This window comes from Tetrao urogallus (assembly GCF_951394365.1).
Source record: "Tetrao urogallus genome assembly, chromosome: 1".
NCBI classification, from domain to species: domain Eukaryota; kingdom Metazoa; phylum Chordata; class Aves; order Galliformes; family Phasianidae; genus Tetrao; species Tetrao urogallus.
The window spans coordinates 147,140,671-147,153,790 of NC_136813.1; positions in this window are offsets into that span (position 1 = coordinate 147,140,671).

Here is a 13,120-nt window from a genome sequence, read left to right on the forward strand (position 1 = left end):
TCATTTCCTTGTTTTCACTTACTGAGAAAGTGCAAGCTTATGGTTTAGGTCAGAAGACACCAAGTCAGGAAACTTGAGTTTAATTTCCAGTGACTGGTTCTTTATCTTGCCTTCAGTAATTACTGCCTAAAGAAGATAAATGGTGGCAAAAACAGAAAGCAAATCCTTGCTCTAAAAGCCAGGCTAGCTCACCTGCTCTCTCAAGCAGCCATACAACTTTCTCGCTTGGGGAAGCTGAGAGATGCTTGTGCCTGGTCACTGGCAGACTTTCCTAGTCATCAAACACAGCTGCCACCTCCTGAGGTTGCCTACTGGTAGTAGTGGTGCTGAACCCAGAAAAACAGCAGGGTTTTCTCCCTTCCACTCCAACCACTAGGCTGTTAGGAGGTGAGAGGCCTACCAGTGCCTCTTGCTCAGGTCGGGGCTACAGCGATAGCAGCACCACAGTCAGCAGGAAATTATGCCAAGAGTCTCCTGTGCCCAAGTCTGGCCAGTTTGGGTGGAGCAAGAATGGGGTTGTGCTCATTCATGTGTGGGATGGAACAGCTCAAGGTTACATGTGGGGCAGGACTGTCAGCAGTCAGAGGACGCACACAGGACGTCTCATAGGTTCCAGTGCCTCAATGCAGACACCAAAAAGATTCTATCTTAATTCTTTCTTTGATTTCATTCCCGTGGGACTGTTCCTGAGTCTGTGTTTCCACTCACTGAAGCTGCTTGAGAGTTAGAGCCTGCCCTGCTATGCATTGAGGGCTCAGCATGCTTCTCAAGCAGCACTGAAGTCATCTGACAAAAACGTGAGTGCAGCAGGAGGCCCCAGAGCCCCACAGACTGGGAAGGAGCTTGTGAGACCAGCAAGAACGCTGTGTAATTATATTCAGATTTGTCCATAAGGATTCATTAAGTTCTTTCTTAACATAAACAGAGGCCCTCTAATTAGACCGATGCATCTTAAATGTCTGCCCACAGATAATTTAAACAGTTTACTCAGAAATGTCAAAAGCTACTTGTGTCACAGACCAGATTCGGGTCCTGCAGCAAATAACATGTAAACACTCATTCTCAAATCTAGCACAGAAACAGTTTTGCAGCAGCAAAAAACTCCACGTATCTTGGGATGGGGTTTAGCAACCAGCCTAACCATCCTAGCAGGTTCACATCCACTTCCAGCCACGTCACTACCTCTGTCACGTTTTCTGGGGAAGATTTCCATTGCCAAAACCCCTCAAGAAAAGGGGCTGTCCGCTGAGGTTGCTAAGGGAAGTCAGCAGCAATACAGTAATTTTCTCATGAACTTCCCATGGCAGGCTCTAGGGAGAAGGGCTCCTCTTACAGCCCCGTACTAAGGGTCCTGCAATTGGAGAGGAGAGCAGCAAAGCCAGGACTGGAAAATTATAATAATGAAAAAAAAAAATGGAAAGCCATAGAGAAATGCCAAAATGAGGCATCTTCAGAGGAATTCCGAAGTTTTCTATGAATTTTCCTGCTAAAGAAGAGGCCATCTTCACCTTGCCTTCACATGCAAGCCCATCAGTAGTTTTCTTACTGCCCACAGGAGTGCAACCCATGCAGTTCAATGCAAGATTCTCTCTTTCCCTGCAACAAAACTTGAAGATTATGTTCTGTTATTACTGTTAAGCCTCATGTTTCCTCAGCAAACCTAGCTAGCTAACACTACTACAGCTGACAGCAGCATTGGTATTGTGAATTCCTATATATTCACACAGAGTGTAGTACCTCATGTTCTTAGAGGATTTGGGGTGTTATATCAGGACATTTTAAAGACAGATCCCTGTGGCATTATTTACTGAGTATTTTGGTATACAGTTAAAATTTTTATGCACAGTTCCTTAGCTTGTATGCTATTTATCCTGTATCTGTCTAGTCTGTGCTGCATGTGAGGTAAGAAAGCTGCATGTTATACTCTAATGATATTTGCATTTTTACAGTCTCTTTGAACTATTCCTTTAAGACTATCCAATTATTCTTTTCTTAACATATCATTGAATAACATCACTCAAGACAGAGTTCCTAGGCTCTGTTATTCTTTACACACACACACAAATGATGCCATTAACAGTGCTTCATTCACTGTGATAAATCTGTGGCATATTTGCTACAACTTCCCTGTATGCTCAGACATTACTTTTTTTGTAACTTGTTTTGTAACTCCACCCCTCCTCCCACATTAATTTTGATCTAGGCAGATTCAATTCCAGTCAAATATTCATAAGGATTTTAGAGTTCCCATTTTTTTTATATATGTAAGTGCATATCTATCTACCTATCTATAATTTCCTTTAATATATTCAGCTGATGTAGACCATTTACTGGAATTCATGAAAGAAATTGATCATATCTTACTAGGACTTTTGTCATATATAAGGCTTGATCACCACTGAAAAGGCTAGAAATTTGTTTTTCCATTACATGTAGCTTTGCTATTGTAAATTTTCCTGAATGCCAAACTCTTCATTAAATACTGATTTATATTTTGCTTTAGAATGCTCCTAGCTACAACCTGCTGTGAACCTGTTATATTTACCCAATTAATTTCATCAGTAATTCAAAAGCAGCAGCTAATGATTTTCAGCTTTCAGGCTTACATCACTTACACAATGAGATATTTAAGCACCACTTCTTCCACACTTCTTTCAGTTCTAGGAAATGGTACAGATAGGTCAGCATAAGTCAATGTCACAAAGCGCCACAGACCCAGAGGCAGACTTCTCTGCTTTCAAATAGCTGTTTCCATGATTTACACCATGCCATTAGCCACTTCTCAGCTTAATCCTCTGGGGCTATTCCTGTAGTTAAACAGCCATGGTCTCAGCTTGCTCCAACTCTCACAGAGCAACTTCAGAAGCATTGCACTGACAGGCAATACAGTGCCATTCAGCAGGCAAACGAAGGTACATTACTTGCTGGTGACATGGTGGGGAGACATACAGAGCCATCTGCACCACCTGTGCACAGAATCTCTCAACAGAATTTTTGTTTTCCTAAGATAAGACATTTATTTGTTTTGGTGACATAAAACTATGTCATCACAGATTCTAGAGGCACTTCATCTCTATGAAGGGGGATCAGCAACCACTCTCTTAATTCAGATTTCTTTATCAATCCAAAACCTCAACTATCTTACCATACTTAACCAATGTTCCATCATGATGTGTAACAAAAAAAAATCATCAGATGAGGGAAAAGCTGAAATAAGGGCAATAAGTGCATAGGAAATCAATACTGTTCTCCAAAATAGAGCCCTTAAAGAGAAATGAAGAGGCATGAAACAAGTAATGAAGCTCTTTGTTTCAAATGATTACTTTAGATAAGTTTATTCAAAAACTATTTGCTCCACCTTTTGAGATTATTTTCACAGGGCAAAATAAGACAGTAAAGCAAAAGCTCAGTATATATGCAGCAAAACATATGCTCAGTTTCTTGAACTTATCTTCACCAATTATGTACGAAGAGCTCTGAATTACATAATTTTAGCACACATCGAAACAGTCAATACATGGTTATGCATTTGATGTTTAAGTGAGAAATTTGAGATTTATACGGTGAAAGAACAACATATACGTGTATGCATGTTTATTTGGCCTTCTTATGGGAGATGCTGCTGAGTGTATACAAATGTGTGTATGCACACACACATGCACACAGATGTGGGTCTTTCAGTTTTATTGTGTACTCTTATCAATGAACTGCCTCTTTGCCTTCTATCATCAATACAAAAACTTCCCCTGGCTTTTGTGTTAGCAAAACCAAGCCTCTCTATGGAGTAATTACAGTTAAAATTGACTGGGCTCACTGAAAGTAAAAAGCACCATAGACTCATCCTTTCAGCTAAAGCAAAAATATGTTTGATCATCAGAAAGCCTCCTTAAAACTCTGATTACCTTCAGAAGATTGACTTTATCTGTTTCAATATCTCAGTCAAGGAAGCTATGTCAAAGGACCGGCAAAAAATTTCACAAATATTAGTAAAACTTTTCCTTCTTTCTGCCCTGTAATATTTTCCTATTCTTTACACATGTGGCCACCAGTTCTCAGAGAAGTTTCAGTTAATCCATGGCCTGATCCGAACACTGTTAACATCAATGGAAAGGTTCCCATCTAGATCACAAGCTTTTGATCTTGCCTCGTAGCCTTTTTGTAGAATATTCAACACAAAGCCTCGCTTTTATGAAAGTCTTTCTATGTGCCTGCCTGTTCTCTTTAAAGTATATCAATGACATGAAAGCATGAGGAAGATTCACACTCCTCGCTTCTAGCCTTTCACTGCCAGATCACCATGGCATGCATGGCACCATGGGCAGCTATGCAGCAACTGATGCAGAACATAAGCAACAATATGAGCAAGTTTTAGAAATGCGTTTGGTTGAAATTTACTCTGAGTGGCTGTCTGGTTTTAGTATGATGTTCAAAATCAAAGGAATTAAAGAGATACAGCGCACAGATAAAACACGAGATATTCATACTGCTTATTTTGAAGGGACAAATCACAAGTAGAAGAGAAAGCTCTGCCAAAAGACTTGATGCATTTCTGAACATAGGCATGTTGACTTCAAAGAGTGGGGCAACTTCTGACTGGCTCTGGGCTGAACTGAACACCATTCCTTTGCACTTTTCCTTTCTCCAGCACCTTTTTCCTGTCTCAGCAGCCATGCTTCCTTTCCTAACCTGTTTTTGAGCTCCCATATAGCCAACTAGGGGCTCTGAGCTCTCTGTAACATGAGCAACAACAGTAAAAATAAGAAATATATGTCAAATGTGTGCCGCTCTTGCAGCATTTTGAAGGCATGAGGCTAGCAGGAGCTTTCAGAGTAAACTGACATTTTCTTAAATTTAAAGATTTTAACAGTAGTCACTTGAAATGCAAAACTCCTTTTTGCTTATGCTAGTTATAAGTGCTGAAGTTCTGGACTTCAGAAGATGCACCCGGTATCTATACACAAATCTGTCTAAATGAGAAATTATATAAAATGAATGTAACTACTCCTTTAGATCATCCTATGTAGATTATTCCCATTTTTCCATTAACCAATTCTTTTCCATTTCTTAAAATGAAAAAAAAAAAAAAAAAGCAAACAAATCAGTGCAATCATAAAGCTGAGGCACATAATTCACGAGATTGTGTTATTTCAGGAAAGATGCAGTGTCAAAGTTAAGCTCTTTTTTCAACCAACACAAAGGCACTAAAGTCAGCTTTCTAATGACAAATTCCAACCATGTCGGGTTTTTTTTATGATCTCAACTTTTTTCTTTTTCCCCCCCCCAAGGGGAATATCTGTTGTTGCATCAGTTTTATAGACAAAATTACTTCTCCTCTTGTTATTCTTTTAAAATTCCTTCTATCCTGACCGAGAATTCATTAACATCCTCTAAGTAATTCTGGTGAGAAAATTGCTTTTATGCTGTGCAACAGAAGAGCAAGATATAGCAAGGTAAGAAGTTACTACTTACTGTCCTTTTCTGCAATATCGTGGATGGCAGGATGTAAGACAGTTCTGCAGTCAGTTCAGTATCCTAACGATTCTCACACAGGAACATTTTTGTTTTGTTTTTAGGTTTAGCAGAAGCCTGTAGTGATAACACAATGAATCAAAGCTTGGGCTCATTGGCTCTGTGCCCTAATGGACAAGGATTACTCATTAACAATTCTTTCTTTGCGAAACTCTCTAAACACAGGCTGTATTAAAACATTTTGAATCCCAGCTTGTCCATCAGCTCAGAGATCTGAGATGCTCATTAATACTCTGGCTTCATGTGTGGGGGAGGCTGGCTCAAAAAGTGCAGAGATAGTACCACACTGTTAATTGTAATACTTTTCTTGCACACATAAATTTTTATGACAATCTCAGCATCCTTTCCTTTTCCAGTCGAGGAGTTCAGATGGCATTCCAAGTTATATATCTGATTTTCAATTATTTCTGGTATATTTACACTTTAGAGGGCAATTGAACATTTCAGAGCATGATACCAAATACTGAAAAAGCAGAATGGGCTGTGAGTTACAACATTCCAGGGATCATGAGACGTTAAAGTTCAGTTCCCAGATTTGGCATATTTTCTAACAAACTGCATCATTTTGATTCTAGCTCATCCCATAAAGCTTTGGGAATGCAGCTGAGATCCTTAACTTTAAACCTAGTTGTTTCTTGCACCCTTTGTGCACAAATGGAAGAATGTAGTCCTGGGAGATGGTGAAACACATCTTGGGTGCACTGTACATGAAGATGCTAATCTCTTACTACTGACAGAAATGTAGCCTTGAACAATTACATCCTCACTTACCTAGTAAGGAAATTGAAAGTAAAGAGCAGCGAAGCCAGGCTGTTCTGTTACAACATGGCATCCACATAATTAGGGTAATAATACCTTGTTCTGTATTGATGACATATCCTCTGGGGATGAGTTGATTTGGCAGTGGAATTGAAGCAAATTTCAGCCAGGAAGGACAAATGGCACAGCACCGCTTATGGGAAATGAGTTTGTGTCTCCCACACTGTAGTTGTTCTCTCTCCTCGTCCTTTTCATATTTGCACTGTCTGATTAAGAGTGCGTGCACACAAGCTGTGCCTCCTACTCCAGGAGACAGGCATTGGACAACAAACACAACACTTTCTGGGAGAAAGGTGACGGTTGCCTGCCCTGAAGTTATCAACAGCAATATTCCCTTCTTCTCTCCAAGTTGAAATAAATAAATTAGAAAAGCTGTATTCATCCTCCAGCTTCCGTCAAGGAAAATGGAACTGTCTTTCTCTTTAAAACGTAATAAATGCTCTTATGATCTTCTTGTAGGTTCACCTGGTAGCCAAACACACACTGGATGCATGATAAATAGACTAGCTGTCTTTGCTGATTCCCTGAAAGTCATCACCACTGTAAATGATGAGATTTCCATTTTACAAATTTATTCTCAGCAACATTTTCGGTGCTGGCAAAGAAGATAATTCTTCCAAAACAATTCTGCCCCCAGCAAGTAGGTGGTCTCACACAAAACATGCCAACATCCCATCTGACAATTTCCAGTAAGTACACACTCTGGTGGTGCCTAGGAAACACATGCAAAAAGAACTCTTCAGTCAACCTGAGGCCAGTAATAGGGTTTTGTCAGTTACCAGGTGAAGCAACAGAAGCTGCATGAAGATATCTCACAAATACCATATTATGTCTCACACTGTATTATGTCTCGTCTATTGACTAATTCTGAAGACCTTAAATTGGGTCTTCCAGCTTTCAGCCCCTTGCAGGATCAGTCCTAGGTATTTAATGGCACAGCTCAATTGATATTTAAAGTCCCTAGAAACAAACCTTCAGTAAAGGCTCTTCCTCCAAAAGCATTTTTCTCTGCATGGATGTTGTTCTTCAGATAGAAAAGAGTGCACAAAAGAAGGAAGCAGAATTTAATACCTCCATTCACCAAAGAATTTGTTACATTAAAGTGTCTTTAATTTTCATCCAGTAATAAACATAGTGGCAAACTTGTGCTTTGTCCACTAATCAGCACTTCTGATACATTATTGAAAAAAAAACCAAGAAAAAATCCGCATGATCAGGAGAGGTGTTGCCTATAGCAATGACATGTGGCATTACTAGATCAAGCCAGCCGTCCAGTGTGGAGTCCCCAGTAAAAAAAGACAGGGAGCTGTTGGAGAGGGTTCAGAGGAGGGCCATGAAGATGATCAGGGGACTGGAACACCTCCCCTGTTAAGACAGGCTGAGGGAGCTGGGCTTGTTCAGCCTGGAGAAAAGAAGGCTGTGGGGTGACCTCATTGCAGCCTTTCAGTACCTAAAGGGACCCTACAAACAGGAGGGGAATCAACTCTTTGAAAGGGTAGAAAACTGCAGGACAAGGGAAAATGGTTTTAAGTTGAGGGAGTGAAGATTTAGGTTGGATGTCGGGGGAAATTCTTTACAGAGAGAGTGGTGAGGTGCTGGAACAGGCTGCCCAGAGAGGTTGTGGATGCCCATCCCTGGAGGTGTTCAAGGCCAGACTGGATGGGGCCCTGGGCAGCCTGGTCTAGTATGAAATGTGGAGGTTGGTGGCCCTGCCTGTGGCAGGGGGGGTTGGAGATTCATGATCCTTGAGGTCCCTTCCAACCCTGTGATTCTGTGATTCTGTTCATATTTTATTGTGGCTGACATGAAAATGAAAATAGAATGGAAAGGATTTAGAGCAAATCAAATGTCTTCTATAACGCTGTAAGAGATATCTACAGGGGAGAAAAGTGGGAGTTAAATGGTTCAAATCCAGTTCCCACAGATAGAAAGTCTTTTCTAAAGAGCCTACCCAAGCCACACCTCCACAAAAGCCATTGGTAAAAATCTGTAAAGTGTTTCTGATTTGGTTATAAATAATGGTCTATCCACTGAATACAGAGTCACCTGCACCTCCTCTTGCATCCTTGCAGCACTGTATATTTACAGCTGCTGCACAGAAGACACAAGTCACTTATAGTGCTTTGGCTCACAGTCTGTCTCATTGGATTGGTCATTACATACTCTTGGACACTCTCAGAAATACCACTGTTCACCAGTCTAATGAAAAGAAAGCACTTCATTTCTTGAAGAATGGCCAAAATTATCACCAGCTTACAATAAATTTTATCACGGAAAGATAATTACGTAATCTTAACAGATAAGGGTGCTTCTGAATGGGCAAAAAAATAGGAAAAGAATGGGGTACAAAGTTTCAGTGAGTTAACTCCAATAACTTTACATCGTTCTTTTTCCTCTTGTATTTCAAAGGCAGAAGATTAGCTCCAGTGTTAAGATCAGTTTCATTTATAGAGTAAATCTTTCACTAATCTGAGCCACTTATTTATAAGTTACTCTCTGATTATTTGGTTTCTGGACACAACAGAATTTGCTCAACAATTCTATGATCTGCACTGATGTAATCCAACATTTTGCCTTTATCACTCACATATTTAAAGTAGAGTCATGAAGCATAACAGCAAGGAGGGAATTCCTCTCTGATGGCAGACAGTTAATAGTTAGCCAGTGTGCTCTAGCAGGAGCACATATGTAATTAATGTGATACCATCTTGCAACTGACCTGCTGCAATGGAAATGCTGACCATATGTGGAATCAGAAAGACTGTCAGATAGTGGACTTCAGTGTGTGGAACTTGGTCTACCTCCCTCTAGCTGACTTCATCTGGAATTCAGAATGTGTTTTGCTATGAATAAGTTTTATGGTTATGCAACATCAGATTCTCTCATTGGTTTTAAATTTTAAGTAAGGCACTGATGTTATATACTTTTCCCCCATTCTCTTCTTTCCTGCTAGGGGTTACAAGTTTAAAAGTTACTAGAGGAATCACAGCTTTAAGTCAAAAGTGTTAGTACAGTATCAGCTGATAAGAAGTCCTGCCACCGGCCTTAAATATACACTTTATTCTTTCTTTTTTTTTTCCTCTTGATATTTTGATGTTATACAGTAAGATAGTAATTGAGTGCAATTAGGGTTAGTCTTCATTTATGTAAATATTTGGAGAGAGAAAAATATTATGAAATGTTGATCTGTTCCAGTAAATGAATGCACTACCCTTTCATTAATAAATAGTTCTTCTAAACTGAATGTCAAAGGTGATGAGTGAAGTATCATTAATAAGTAAATATTAGAATATTTTAGTGATCTTTTTTTTTTTAGTTTCTGCCTGAAATGCACTAAGGAAATTCCTTCTGCAAACATTTAAACTCCTGCTTGCTTTTAATAATGTATTTTGCATCAAAGGAAAGATGTTTAGGACTGGTTCAGCGATTGACAAGAAACTGATTCTTTCAGGATAGGAGAGAACATCGCAGATTACATGAATGGATTGTAGAAGCCATAGATCTTTGGAGGTATAGGAGGAGCCTCCACCAATGTAGTTTGGCAAATCAGAGTCACTACTGGCCTTTTAAGTAGCTCATTGCTCTGTTTTGTACCTTTTCTCCTAAAAGGGATACTACCTTGCTCTGAGGCACAAAAATGATTGCTCTCATTTCTTGCTGATAGGGAGGGCAGAACAGGTGCTGCACCCCAGATGATACCCACATGCAGGGGCACAGCTTCATCCTGTTCCAAGATTCCAGGACCACTGAGAGTACAGGGGAGCCATCACACACTCAGTAACTATAGAAAGCTCATTGTCTTTTCAGGGAAAGAGGGAGCATCAGATTTGGCTATGAAAAGTCAAGTAGAGTTCAGTTTGGAAGAGGCTGCATTCTTCATTCTGCAAGGAAGATCTTTATGTGTCGGGGAAGAACAAGGCTGCTTCAATAGGAAAAGAAGTCAGGAGCCAAAGATAGCCCCACTGACAACGCACAGTCCCACAGCACCTGAGCAAGGTCCAGGTGCTGTAGCAACAGAACCAAAGAAAGTTGGTGGTAAATCAAGCCCACTGCACATCTAGAGATCAGTCAAGAGCAACAGGAGCAGAAGGCAAGGCTAGATACAGGCCTAGAGATACACTACCTGCAGGATCATTATGAGGTTCACCCAGGAGGCAGAGCAGAGGCAAGACAGAAGATGATGCAGGCTACATCTCATATCTACAGCAAGCCTGGATAGAAGGCTTAACTTAGCTCAGGCCAGGACTGAAGGCCCAGGCTTGAAACTGACCACTGACAGGGTCCAGCTGAGGAAAGTCAGGGCCATCAAGACCTCTCAGTGCCCTCAGTCTCCTGGTGTATAATTGTCCTCAGAGCCATTGTTGGTTTTGAAAACTGCTTGCTCCTTGTTCCTTACCAAATGTGAGAACAGCAGTGACCAATTTTAGACACTTGCAGCAGGCAAGAGGAACAGTAGCAAGACTAAGCCCAGTGTTCAAATTCTGCTGTAAAGACTGAGATGAAAATCCATTGTCACAAGTTCAGCTGAAGTGATTCATGACTCCACCTGCTTAAGAAAAACAAAAGGGGCTGAAAATTAGATTATTTTGGATCTTGTATGTAGCTGCAATATTGTCAAACTCAGAGAAGTAAGAAAATATATCACATTAGATTACTCCCCTCTGAATTCTAACAGAGGCATCCATGAATGTGTTCGTAGAGTCCTTCCCACCCCAGCAGGAGATTTTGTTGGGATGACCCTTAGTGGGAAATACTGGTGATGGTTGAATGGTTGGACTGGATGATCTTAGAGGGCTCTGCTAACATTGGATTCTATGATTCTATGACTGATGAAACTGAAGCACTGCTATTAGGTGCATTCCAGCAAAGAGATTTTTGGCCACAACTTTCCCAGAGCAACAGTTTCCCTTGCCACAGAGGTGCACAGAAGTGTAAACAAAGCATGAGGTACAGTCATAGTACCCTACTCTGCCACACATTAGGTGCACATTAATCTGGGGGAACATTAGATATACATGGTTATATCGGGTGCAGTAGAGAGCAAGTGAATGGGCAAGTGTGCGTGTGTTGGGAGCTAAGAAACACAAGGGTGAAATGGAGGAGATAAGAGCAAACATAGACAGCTGGGCAGAGAATCCTAACTCCACGCACCAAGGCCCAGGTCACTGACCATCCCATTGGCAGCCACCTGAAAACAGCAGGTACTGAGGAGAGAAGGAAATCTGGAGGGCAAATAAAGGTGTGGAAGTTGAAGAAAAGTATGTTAGACAGTAGGTCTGAGGAGAATTGAGGGATTCCGTTTGTTTTTTCCTTTCTTTCTTTATCTTCAGTTTACATCTTACCATTCTGAAAACAAATTACTTCCCTTTATGGAAGAAAGAAATTAAATGCAATAATAATTTTATTAAATTTAAACAATGCAGATAAGGAAATGCAGATGTTACTTATCTCATTGCATTATTAAGTTGGGCACACTGTGCAGAAGATCTTTTTATATCAGAACCTGATCTCACCATTCTTTTTGTTCAAAATTGGGTTATATCCCAAAATATGAATATTTGCATTGGCAGTTCCCTCATTTATTTCTAATCTCACTTGGCAAATGCATTTCATTTTCCCATCTCACATTGCAACGGAAACAGTATAACAAAAACAGGTTATCTAGAGAACAGTTATAGAGTAGATTATTTTCCTGAGAAATTTGTCTAATTCTCCTTGTGCCTTTGGGCTGAAAAAACTTTTACAAGGAAGAGAATCTTACAAATTTGTGACTTCTAGGGTTTTCTCTGTTTCTATAAATAAACGTGTAGGGCTGAGACAATATAGGTGAACATGTGGAAAAATCAGTTCAAAGCATGAGTACTGTTCCACCCTCTATACTGACTCCTCAGAAATACAGAGCCACATTAGAGGTTTCTGTCCTTTTCCTCAAGGTTTCCACAAAATCACCTCAAGCTGGGCAGTGCATGTGGTCTGCCTCTCTCCACTGACAAGCCTTTTCTCAAAGCTGGTCCTTTTCCCAGGAAGTAGAGTTGCCTGCCCAGAGGATGAACTCTGTTCATACATGCAGCAGCCCCTCCTCAGCAGTGTAGGATTGGCCTCAGTGTTCCAATCAGCCTACTTTAGATATATTTGCATTTTTTTGGGCATATATACCAGTTACCGTAATGGCAGATAAATAAAGGTAAGTGTTACTGTTACAGAAATAGTGGCTGTTCTTGGAATAATGGCTGGAATTAAAGTAACAAATTAAATTTCAGTGAAAATTTAAAACATAACAGAACAAGCTATCAATAACTGAGGAGCTGCTGTTTTGGTCATCATGGGAACTACAGCTGAGTCTTAGCTGCAGCAGGCTTGCGTGTGAAAGATTTCTGACTGAAGGATTTGTGTGTCCATATGTGCAGGTGCTGCTATATCTACTCAAAGGAAACAGAATCTGCGACTATGATTGACAAATAAATTAACGCCACTGACATCTGAGGGGCAAATAATGTGCCCTATCCTTTTCCCAGTACTTTCCCCTGTAGTAGTTGCTGATGATAATAAGAGAAGCAGAAGCTCATAAGTGCATCAAAGGTACCAAATGCTAGAGCAACAGTACGCTGTTTAGATAAAAATAAAGTTGTTCTAAAGATGCTGTTCTAAAATTGTTAAACTGATAACTTCCCACATGTCATGCTTGCTCACATAAACACAACAAGAATTTGTGTGAGTTTCCTCCCAGAGGACATGGAAAATTATTCTGTGCAGATAGACACGGATAACTGTA